This window comes from Brachyhypopomus gauderio, chromosome 6, assembly GCF_052324685.1.
Source record: "Brachyhypopomus gauderio isolate BG-103 chromosome 6, BGAUD_0.2, whole genome shotgun sequence".
Lineage (NCBI taxonomy): Eukaryota > Metazoa > Chordata > Actinopteri > Gymnotiformes > Hypopomidae > Brachyhypopomus > Brachyhypopomus gauderio.
Window position 1 is genome coordinate 22,950,547 of NC_135216.1, and position 12,372 is coordinate 22,962,918.

A 12,372-nucleotide genomic window follows, 5' to 3' on the forward strand; every position below is an offset into this window, starting at 1 on the left:
ATTTGTAATATTCTATGAACAAGGACATTCAAATTATTCATTTAGGTTCATACAAACAGAAATAACCCACGACAGTGTTTAAGTATTTCAGCAGTTTTGTCAACACAGTAACGCCTTTGAGCTCAATGGCGGATCAATTTTGCAGCCATTGGCTGATAGCTGAATGAAGACCTGTTGATTTAAGCTGTGGCCCAACGTCATCACGTCTCGTCTATGCGAAGACAACTCGGCTTTCTTTACCAGCACGCAGTTTGAGAATACGAGAGAAATGCTCGGTGCCTGTGTGTGGCTGAATTTGGGTTGACTCTGGAAACGCTGAAGCTGTCACATCGGGACCCTCGTGGGGGACCTTAGTGTCCTTGACCCTCAGGAACGGGGGAAGTGACCTTTTCCCTTCTCATCCAGACACTTCAGACAGTTCCCTGGCCAACAAAGCATTTACATTTTGCTTTAGCGGTACTTACAGAAAGCTCAGGCATTTACTAATACAGCCACTTGATAGTGGTTCTTGTTTGTTAATTGTAAATTACACTGATCATTGTGCTACTGTGCTCTTTGGCCATAAGTTACATTTACACTCAATCAAGAAAAAAATAACATTTACATTTTTGGATCTTTTTTGCAGTATTTATGCAGTTTTTTTTCTCACTTTGCCTGTTTGCATGCTGATGTAATCAGATACACACCCCCAAGAGTTCATCAGCGTCACATAGATGCTCCCAACCCCAAAGGCATCAAGGAACACACCTGTTGGTGAACTAACAAATATATTTAAGTCACTCTGGAAAATAGTGCCTGATAAATGCTAATAAAAAATGTGGCAACTGGCAAATGAAAATGTGGCCTAAGTGTGATTTGAACTACCCTTAACTACCCTTAACTGGTAACTGTTGCCCAAGTGGGTTGGTGTGAGAAATAACTTGGCTGGTGTCCAGGTCAAAGACTGCACCTCATTCTCCGTTTTCATCTTGCCATTCTGTTTTCTTCTCCAGATCACACGGATGTGGCATGAACAATGGTGTTTGAGCGTCATGTTGGGACCTCGGTGGATCGGGTCTGGTGTGGCCTCCTCGTAGCAGGAGTGTGTCCTTGTCAGTTTAGAGAGGAAACTCTCTCTCTTTAGCCTTCTACTTCCTGCCGTTCACAATAAGAGGAAGTGATTAAGGGGGGAGGACGGACTGACAGAGCAATGCCACACTTCCACAACATGCTTAAGCTTCATCAGGAGTGTGTGTGTGTGTGTGTGTGTGTGTGTGTGTGTGTGTGTGTGTGTGTGTGTGTGTGTGTGTGTGTGTGTGTGTGTGTGTGTGTGTGTTTGCCTGGGAGAGAGAGAGAGAGAGAGAGAGAGAGAGAGAGAGAAGAGAGAGAGAGAGTGAGAGGAGAGAGAGAGAGAGAGACAGAGAGAGAGAGAGAGAGACAGAGACAGAGAGAGAGAGAGAGAGAGAGAGAGAGAGAGAGACAGAGAGAGAGAGAGAGACAGAGAGAGAGAGAGACAGAGAGTGAGAGAGAGAGAGAGTGAGAGAGAGAGAGAGAGAGAGAGTGAGAGAGAGAAAGAGAGAGAGTGAGAGAGAGAGAGAGAGAGAGTGAGAGAGAGAGAGAGAGACAGAGAGAGAGACAGAGAGAGAGAGAGTGAGAGAGGAGAGAGAGAGAGAGACAGAGAGAGAGAGAGAGAGAGAGAGAGAGAGAGAGAGAGAGAAAAGCTGTTTTTGTATTTTGTTCTTCTTTCAGGACATCCCCTCCTCCCTTATGAGAAAGCAAACTAGACAATGGGGTGAGAGACAGAGGACAAGAGAAGAGAGGGAGATGGAGAGAGAGAGAGAGAGAGAGAGAGAGAGAGAAGGTCAAGAGAGAGAGAGAGAAGGTGAGAGAGAGAAGGTGAGAGAGAGAAGGTGAGAGAGAGGATCCACTAGTGAGCTACGTGAAGTCTCACATGAAGGGCTGGAGGTCAGTCCCATTACAAATTCCGCCGCCTCTCAAAGAAAAGCTCCCCGAGATCTCCAGAGCCAACGCTTCCTGTCAGAGGAGCGTCCACCCTCTGGAGCCCCGGGCCACGGAGTGCTGGTGGGCCCGACTGCTCAGTCACAGTAGCAGCAGATGGAGCTTAAGGTGTGGACCCGGCAGGGACACAGAGGATCCGGACCAGCATGGCCAGTGTGGCATCTGACGCCTGATCCCAGATAAGAACTCGCGCCGTCGGAGACGAGGGCTCATGCGCTCCCGGGTTCGTTGCTGCAACCACGCTCGGAACAAGCCTGTGGGACGGGGGGGGGGCGCACCGACACCAAGCAGCAGTGCGGGGGGGTGCAGCGCCGCCCTGCTGGTGACTTTCCATGTGGGGAGAGAGATCTGTGCCTCATGGGCGACGACCCGGCGCTGTTTGACCAATGCTGGAGCACCCACCGGGGTCTCTATGGCGACAGGGGTTTGACAAGATCAGGCCTGCACTGATTTATTTATTTATTTTGACAGAACATGCTGCTATTGGCCTGACAGAGTTTAGAATGAGGGCACTCTATAAATAATACACACTTCTCTTTTTTGTTGTTTTGACAGGCTTTGTATTTGATTGTGTAAAACAAAATCAAAAAAGGTTTTTCAAGGTATATATATATATATATATATATATATATATATATATATATATATAGTATATATATATATATATATATATATATATATATATACATATATGTTGTATATACATAATGTTGTAGGCAACATGTAGGTTCTCTCAAAAATAACTAAAGTTAATTTCACTGTTGTCTACAGTCTAGTATAGGTTCACTGTTTGCATCATTTCAGATTGTCCTGCGGTTCGCTCACGAGTCGACTGCAAGCACAAATCTGCCTAAAATAATCTCTGCTTGCCAGAATGGTTTTGTTCTCTTTAGCTGACTTACAATCAATTTATACAGCACTTGCAGTCTCAGTCAAGAAACACTTGGTAAGGACGCTTTAGTGCTTGAGTTGTAATAGAGACATATGGTACATTCATAGGGCCACGGACCCACATAAAAGGGCCCTGTTTAGCTGCCTGGACGTGGTGTGTAGGGGGAGAGGCAGGCTTCTGCGAGGCTCTGAGTGCATGCTAACGAGAGCAGTCCCCGAGAATTGATTCAATTATTCCCCCCTTCCTCTCTAGGCAGGGCCCTTCGACGTTAGTGGCGGGAAGCTATTTAGCCGCAGTCTCCAGAAATCGATATGCTCATCTGGGCGGGGCCTGCGGTGTCACACGCGCATGCACTCACGTGCGCTCACTGCCGCACGCTGCCGTGCAAACACGCGCACTCATGTGCGCACACGTGCACGCCCCTGTTCTACATTTCAGGAGGATCAGGCATTTCTATGCCCTCCTAGGCAAGCAGAGAAGCTCTCTGCCCCATTGGCAAGGGGAAGAGGTGGGTGGATTTGGGTGGAGATCTGGGCGGAGCGTTTGCACCTCACGGGGCACTCTCCAAGAACAATCACACTCCCAGAGTCCGACTTGGAGAAGTTATAAGAGAAGAGAGCGGTTAGTTCAGAGCCTCACTAACACCACGGCATGATTTCCCCAGACCGGACCCGGGTGAAGGCAGCAGAGTGTAAGCGAGGGCCACGGTGGTGCTGAGAGGACTAGAAGGCAACCGTGCCAACACACTGATATTTTAGTGCCCTGGAAGGAATGCACGACAATTCTTTACAGTAGATGTGCTGCACTGGTGCGTCCTCCTTTAGAGGGAAGACGTTTCGATGGAAATTCCAGTGCAAAAAAGGGATTCTCCCCTTCACAACCCCCCCAACCCCTGCATGCTATCAGCATGTATCAGCAATAGGCTTAGTGATTGAGGAAGTCTAAAAATGTAAAATACACAAAAACGTCGTTATCACGATCGCTCCTCTGTTGCGATCTCCCGCTGGCTGTCACTGCACGGTCTCCCGTGCTCCACGTAAGCTGGTGTTTATTAGTGGATCACTGTGCAGAGTGCTGTGCCCAGCTGAGGGTTTGGGGCTGCAGGCTTGTAAGATAATCAGCAGCATGGAGCTCCAGCTTGATACGATCTTATTGAGTTTAATGTCAAACCCAAAAGAAGCCGTCTCCTGTAAGACAAACAGGATTAGACTGAGATCATGGCCTAAGGTGATCCCGGTCTCTCTCTCTCCTCTCCCCCTCTCCCTCTCTCTCTCTCTATCGCTCTTTCTCTTCCTCGCTCTCAGTTTTTCTCTCCAGGGAGGGGGGGGGGGCAGAGGAGGATGTCTTGAAGACTGTGAAGAGGAAGTTGTTGGTGCAACAAACAAGGCAATGAAAATGTAACACACACGCAGCCTGTAGCAGCAGCTACGGCGGGGGAGGAGTGTACCACTGGAAAGAGAGAGAGACTGAAAGAAAGAAAGAAAGAAAGAAAGAAGATTTGCACGCTAACTTTTGCTCAGAAACACACAAAGGCACGCAGATTGGTGCATGTAAGGACCTGCGTGTCGGGCTGGGCTGTAACCTCCCAAACACGCTCGGCACCGCTGTGCACAAGAGGCGGCACCTGGCCAGTAACGGAGCTGAGCAATCACAGGTTGCCAAGGTGACAGGAGAGCGATCAGTTATGGAGACGGAGGCGAGGTTGGTGGGGTTAAGTGGAGCTGCCCCACCACTCCAGTCATTCACCTCCAACAGCCGTAATACGGGCTTCCTTTTCACTCTGTCTCTTTCATTCTCTCTCTCCCTCTATCTCCCTCTCTCTCTCCCTCTCTCCCTCTCTCTCTCTCTCTCTCTCTCTCTCTCTCTCTCTATGCCTGCATGCTACGTATTTAGGTTGTTGGCGTAGGTGTCAGCACAGAGATAGTCATCATTACTCATACGTATAACTCAGCATCTACTGCAAATAACCACAACCTCAGAATGCATCTCGGTTTGTGGGCCACAGACCTGCTCAAACACAAACACGGAGACACACCCTCTCCATGCAGCAAACCCAATCACATATGTAGACCAGGACAAGGAATGGCTTCAATTCCACACGGTGCTGTACGTCATTTATCATGAAACTAAGTGTAAATGTTTTATATAATGAATGTGTCATTATCATTGAAAATGAAAATGCTGGATATTTTGATAAATGAACGAAAAGAGAGAGATGAGCAAAAGCAAAAACAAATCCCACACAGAGAGCACATATTCTCCATTTACACACACACACACACACACACACACACACCACACACACACACACCACACACACAACACACACACACACACACACACAACAATGTGGGATGATGCAGAGGCGCCACACTGCTTCGCGCCCTGTTGTGTCACTGCACGGCTCTAAATAATTTAGTGTCACTCAAATATTGATATGGAAATCACCACTGAGCGATCTGACAGCATGGAGAGAGAGAGAGAGAGAGAGAGAGAGAGAGAGAGAGAGAGAGAGAGAGATCATACCTCCCTCCTTCTCTCTCTGTTGTGTTCATTCACTCTCATCTGTCTGTCTCCTCTTGACAGGAAGTGGAGCTCGGACTCTGAGCACCTGTATGATCCGTTCATGTGCCGGCTGTGTCCAGCTCTTACTGAGGCCACCGTGCTCAGGGACCAGTAAAGGAATCGAGAAACATTTTAAGGTCAATCTGAAGTCACAGTCAAACACCTTCTTGTTTGTTTTGCTGGGTGAAGCTACTTTTAACCATTTGAAAAAAATTTCATGTCATATTAGGTTCAGTAAATGAAATATGTATTTCAGGCCTAGTACTCTCAATGCAAATGTGCAATAATTCTCAGTGCACTACAATACACATATACACAAAAAGCAGCTGCAGTGCAGGTTGTGAATGCAGCAGCAATGGCTTGGCATGAAGGCGATTTATAATATGAACCTACAGGGCCGGAGTGGGCCACTTTTTCAGCCCGGGAGTTTCATGCCCAAATCCGGCCCAAAATAAATTTTCCCTCCCAATCGGCCCAAACTAGAGATTGACATGAGCCGGCCCATCCGGAATCCTCCCGAATCTCCCCGATTAGCCACTTTGTGAACCTGTATGAGCACATGAGGGGAGACGTAGAGACCTCACAGAGACGAGACCTTTAGCCCTGTGAACAAAACGTTTTGTTATGGAATGGTGTCACAGTGTCACAAGAGCTGTCATAAAACCGCCATCTAATAAACAAGGGCAGCAAGGGTTAGAATGGAGGACCGGAGGAACAAAACCATAATGTGGGACTTTGATGAGGGTGGCTGAAAAATAGCGTTTTTAGAGCAAGAGGATGAAGTCAAATGTATTTTAATTTAAAGCAATTAAAGAAAAATAATAGAATAATTTGGCTACATACAGCCCACATTCAAAAGCTTTGCCAAGCCACCAACCCACCAACATGTCCTTCAGGACACTCTGCCAAAGCTTTTCAGGAAACATTTTTGGCTGTTGTTTACGGTTGTTTTTTCTCCTTCACCAGGAACCGAAAGTCAGGCTCAACTGGACGGGAGTTTGGAGCGCCTTCCACTTTTCTGTTTTCAGAGTACCTCCCACTTATCTGTTTTATAGACCTTCGTTTTTCCGGTGCACTTCTAAACTGCGTGAGATAGGGGTCAGATCCCCAGGCTCTTACGGCAGGTGTGACACCATGTTTTACAGACGAAGCAGGAATCGTGCTCTTTATTGTAAGACACCTTGTCCATTCAAGAAGGTTTACCTCAGGTTTTGCTTTGTACTTTGGGGGTCATTGAAAGTCTTGGTGTTGTCACTGCCAACAACAAGATTGTATACAAATGTGTCTGAAATAACAGTTTATATGACAATGTAAAACAATACTGATATTCAATATTCTGACAAAACAATGTACATAAACAAATGTTTCCAGGAAGTCAGGTGTGATTTGAGTGATGGTTCTTTCACCTAACCTCAGTTAACCTTGTTGGCATCAATATTACATACACCAGTGGCCAAACTCTCAGCTATGGTGGTTTTGTGTTGAATTCTTCTTTGTAGTATCTTACCGTCCACAAGCCAGATCTCAAATCTCCATATTGCTTTTAATTACTGACTGCACGTTGACACAAAGGCCAGAAACGACCTTGATTAATAGCTTTCATGCACTTTTCATGCACTATTTGCACTATAAATGCATTTGGGTGACTCTTCGTATAATTCAAGCAGTATATTTTTAAGCTAACTTGTGCATCTGCGCGACTGAACACATTATAGCGTTAAAAGCCGCACAGTCGAATATATATGCAAAACGTATCTGCACAACGCCGTCGACACTTCTCCGAACTATTTAGGCAGCTGGCATTTATTCCGAGTACCAGTAAGAGCCGTTCATGCGAGACTGATTGGGGAGTTTTAGTGAGCGCGTCTGCTCGCGCGTGAGCTGAGTCGCGCGCAACACTTCCACGCTGGCCTCTGCGGACCTCTGATAAGCTCGAGCAGGGGAGGAGTTAAACATACCTAATCGGATGGGCTCAAGAAACAGGAACCCGAGAGCTATGGCAATCGTGGACAAACACGTTCACAGGCACATTGACATGCATGCACACACAACTGTCTGCACACATACACCATGCATGCGTGCACACACACACACACACACACACACACACACACACACACACAAACACACAGCCATTAATACACAATGACAGTGACCCTTGCTTACCACATTGCTAGCATGAGGGATTACACAGACCGTGTTGAAGTGGGTGCACAACAGTTACCCAACAGTTACCCAACAACAGCTACATGCAGAGACAAACATTTAGTTAAAAGTCTTGTTTTTCTCATGCATATTTGTACATGATCCATAACATTCATAAATCAATCATATATAGACATGTGTCAGCGTACGTGTGAACTGATGCGGGGGTTTTAAATGTCGGCAGGTGGAGTGAGTCCTGACGTCGCTTTTTTGTCCTTCTGTACGGTGTCTGTATGGAGTGTTCGTGTGTGTGGTCTTTGTGCCCTCTTGCATTGGCGCGAGAGTCCGCGCCCGTATCCGGTGGAGGCTCGGCCACGGCCGGCGGGTGCTCCCTCCCACTCGCGCGCCTTCCTCTTCCTCCTCTTCCTCGCTCGGTGGGCACAGTGCCACCCCGCTCTCTACCCAGTGATTGGCTGCACTCCCAGAGCCGATTGCCCGTGGAGATCTGAAACGCTCCGCTCTCATCGGCACGCCGCCACCACGCACGCCGGCTCGGCCAATGGCACCGCTAGAAGCCAGAACCAACACGTTGAAAACACAACAAACAAACCAATAAGACCAGTGGCAACGGCGTGACAGTGGTCCATTTGTGCTGGCCCCTGATTAATGACTGTTGTGGGGTAAAATCTCAGCACCTGAGATCTCTTTGCTCGCCCATCACTGTGGACCACACCTCACTGAGCAGCCCACATGCTCTTTGCTGCCGGTTGTGGCTCTCACCGCAGGGCCACAGCGAGTCTGGCTGCATGAGTAGTTATATAAAGCTCATTCTTAGAATGCACACCAGCATCCTTAACGAAAGCCCGTCTGCTTGTGTTTTATGCAGAGCAGAGCTATCTGCTATGCAAACAAACAGCGGTTTGCCAGGGACGCGGTGGACGGTACCGCGCTCTGATTGGATAACCACTTACATAATCGACTGTCCGCGGTGACGCCCGCCCGGCCTGTTTGCTGGTGGAGAGAGAGAGAGAGAGTCGTGTGTTCAGTCGTGTGTTCAAAAACACTCGGGCACACACACATAAACACACAAGCCACATACACCTTACTTCTTAGAAAACGTGTCTGTCTGGAATATTTGGACACAAAACCAGTAGAACTGCACTCAGAGTTGTCACTCCCAAGCGTCAGTGTGGTCACGAGAACCTTCGTCACGTCGGCATTGCACGCACCCGTATTTACGGTGGACACATTAGCTTTCGAAGCTATCAGCACGATGTTAAAATGGATATGCAATGCCTGAAACATTGTGAAAGCAGTCCTCCCCTCCTCGCTAATGAGTGGGTTCGTGGCATTTCCTCTTCGTGCACGAAGACAGGCGATCACCATTTAACATCGGGGCTCATAACGGCTGCTAACGAGTTATGAAGCACCTCCTGATGTATGATTAGCAGTTAATGACACCTTCCTGAAAAGGGGTAGAGTGTGGCACGGATCCCAATCCTTACATAAAGGAAGAACTCATTAGCTGGAGTGTCTGCAGCATCGCTGGCTAATCAATCCAATCAGGACGCATGCTGCATGGGACTCCTCACCTGCTGTCACATCATTCTGACAGAAACTGTAACCTATGTCCTTCGACTAAAATAATGCTGCTCTCTCTCTCTCTCTCTCTCTCTCTCTCTCTCTCTCTGCGCCCCCCCCCCCCCACCACCTCTCTCTCTCTCTCTCTCTGATCAGTCTATAGGATTAGAGGAGAGGATGTGGAAAAGCATAGTGCCTGATTATGGGTTGTGAAGTGAGCTTAAGCCATAGAAGCTCTGTACGTGTGTGTGTGTGTGTTGTGTGTGTGTGTGTGTGTGTGTGTGTGTGTGTGTGTGTGAGTGTATGTGTGTGTCTGTTTTGCCCTCAGGGACCCAGCACTGGTCTGCCACAGTCAAAAGAGACAGTGCCCCATCAAATCATAGTCTAACATGTACATGCTGTTCTTGCATAACATTACAGTTCCTGGAACTGCCTGACCCACGCAGACTTGTCAGAAGGGCCACACGCTAGTGTCAGTGTTGCCTGAGTCTTTCTTGGAAAATGGATCACATTTTCAGATCACAATTCGGTTCGGTTGCTTTATTGGCATGACAAATCAGATTACATGTGCATTACCAAAGCTAGGGTTACTAAGTTTAGGAATATCAAAGAATAATAAAATAAAAGTGGAAATAAAAACATTACAGATTCTATAATAAGTACTGTAAAATCTGAATCACAAACATATTCCTCCTCTCAGCTTTTGCCTTTGTTTCAGAGCGACATTTTGAATGGAATAAGCTCATTGTTGTGACCAGCCTGCGGTAGCCACTTCCTGTGTCACTATGTCCTGAGACCCCTCCTACTCCTGTCTGCTCCTCCTTCACTGTGTTCTCCCTCTCCGTTGGAGGAGGGGGAGGGGGAAGAGGAGGGAGAAGAGGAGGGGGAGGGGGAGGCTTCAGTCACTTCCCTGTTATCCATGACACAAGTCCGACACGTCCGTCTGACATGGCTTCTTTGGTGTGGGACACGCAAAGCCTGCCAGTCATGGGAAGACCAGTCACATCCTGCCCACGCAGAAATCAGCTTTGTGTGAGACACATGCAGACACTTGTGACTAGAGGTCACCAAGCTGTGCTCGGCTGGACTGTGGAGAGACATGACATGGTTTGTCATGGGCCGTTTGAGATTTTCTTGCCCTTACTCTTGACCTTGAATCCACAATCCAGTCCTGGATTTTGCAGTCACCAGTGGTTCATTTGTCAAAGCACAGATGTATTCAAATATTGGCCCTCAAAGTCCAGGATCTGCAAATTCTCACCCTCCCTTTACCGAAGAGTCAGGTGTTAGGACAAAAGAGCTAATCATTTATATTAACTGGTATGCTACAGAAGCCCAGACTGGAAGTGGGATCTGTAGTTTTGGTTTGAGGTATGGGGCTAAAGACCTCTGCTGTGAGACAAATGTTTACACAGTCATACGTTCCACAGTGCTGGTGGGTGTGATCCAGGGTGACAGCTATTTGTCACTCGCATTGCTAAAATCACTCAAACTGAGCAGTTACAGCATGAGAGTAAGTAAAAAATTCCCCTGCGTGTTATTGCCGGGGCTGCGTTGGTGTTATCGTAATCCCAACACCACTCGTTGTGGTCCCTGTGAGGCCGTCTAAGGAGACCTTGGAGACGGAGAGAACCGGCCGGCCGCCTCCTCTCTCACCGCAGTGCAACGTTGGGCCACTCTGGAGACAACCAGCAGGACCTCTCAGGCTTCCAGGGATGGCAGGAGGGTGAGAGAGAGAGAGAGAGGAGAGAGAGGAGAGAGAGAGAGAGAGAGAGAGAGAGAGAGGAGAGAGAGAGAGAGAGGAGAGAGAGAGAGAGTGAGAGAGAGAGAGAGAGAGAGAGGGAGGGGGAGAAAGAGAGGGGAGGGAGAGAGAAAAAGGCAGGGAGAGAGAGGGGAGAGAGATAGAGGGGTGGGGGAGAGAGAGAGAGAGAGAGAGAGAGAGATGAGAGAGAGAGAGAGAGAGAGAGAGAGAGAGAGAGAGGACACTAAGAATGAGCTTTATTTAACTATACACACTGTGACTATATGGTCATAGTGCTACACCAGACACTACTCACATGCATGTGACCTACAAAGGTTAGAGTTTGGAGGACATTCATCATCCAAAAACAGTGTTGAGTTTGTTCAACCTGGGCATTGCATTTAGAAGATATTGTGTAACTACAACTCTATGGGGGTGGGGTCTTATATTATATATTGTTGCTATGTAATGAACAGCACATTTGTTAGTCAATCGGTTGCTCAGTCTTCCTCTTTCACAGGCAGTGAGTGAGTGCATGTGTGTGTGTTGTGTGTGTGTTGTGTGTGTGTGTGTGTGTGTGTGTGTGTGTGAGAGAGAGAGAGAGAGGAGAGAGAGAGCGCCTCTTCTCCAAATGCCTCCTCCCCCACCTTGTCCATATTGAAAGACAACAGCTACAACGTGGGGAGAGAGCGAGCAAGAGGGAGAGAGACATAGGGAGAGAGACATAGGGAGAGAGACAGATAGGGAGAGAGACATAGGGAGAGAGACATAGGGAGAGAGACATAGGGAAAGAGACATAGGGAGAGAGACAGATAGGGAGAGAGATATAGGGAGAGAGACATAGGGAGAGAGACAGATAGGGAGAGAGACATAGGGAGAGAGACAGATAGGGAGAAGAGACATAGGGAGAGAGACATAGGGAGAGAGACATAGGGAGAGAGACATAGGGAGAGAGAGAGAAAGAAATCACACTCGCATGCATTTTGGAGATGTACATTGTGATTCTAGCGTGCACTGTTAAAACAAATTCGGGGCTGCGCTTTGTTTGATCTTAAACGTTTCAAACAAGCTCAGGCATGATAGCTCCAGGTACAGTTAAATTTAGATCAATTAGTCATCGCCTCCCACTCCAAACCCATTCAACAGATATACTAAGGTCTTGGGAAACAAGTTACATCTCAAAGTGGCTGGGAAATTAGGTCAGAACATATGCTTACGTTTGTGACTCGCTCTGCCCCTTCCCTGTTCAATGCTGTTGAAACCCGTTGCATCACGACGTGTGGATCACAAAGGTAATCATGCATGGGGAAAATTAGCCACAGATTCCTTAACCTGCTCAGCCAAACTGAGCCTCGAGAACCCATTGCACTTGGAAGAGAGGTCAGAGGTTGTTTTGTCTGAATCACATGGCCCACTTGAGTCATATCTCTTTTTTTATAGCATTTATATT

The 12,372-nt window shown here is 47.6% G+C and overlaps 2 long non-coding RNA genes across 3 annotated transcripts in view; one reads left to right on the forward strand and one right to left on the reverse strand.

Annotated features, from left to right (window-relative positions):
• Positions 1-2,545, reverse strand: part of LOC143517338 (uncharacterized) — a 2,743-nt gene extending 198 nt beyond the window's left edge. Inside the window, exons 1-3 of one of the 2 annotated variants that reach the window (XR_013131925.1) lie at positions 1,931-2,545; positions 687-1,134; positions 1-422 (exon numbers count right to left, since the gene is read on the reverse strand). The exon at positions 1-422 is cut by the window's left edge and continues 198 nt beyond it. This is a non-coding gene — a long non-coding RNA (uncharacterized LOC143517338). Of the gene's footprint in view, positions 423-686; positions 1,310-1,930 lie in introns of those variants that run through there. The other variant, XR_013131924.1, reaches the window with a different exon arrangement.
• A 175-nt stretch (positions 2,546-2,720) lies between these two features.
• LOC143517339 (uncharacterized) lies at positions 2,721-6,930 on the forward strand. Its single transcript, XR_013131926.1, has 3 exons — positions 2,721-4,996; positions 5,477-5,592; positions 6,422-6,930. It is a non-coding gene; the product is annotated as an uncharacterized LOC143517339 (long non-coding RNA).
• The last annotated feature ends 5,442 nt before the right edge of the window (positions 6,931-12,372 follow it).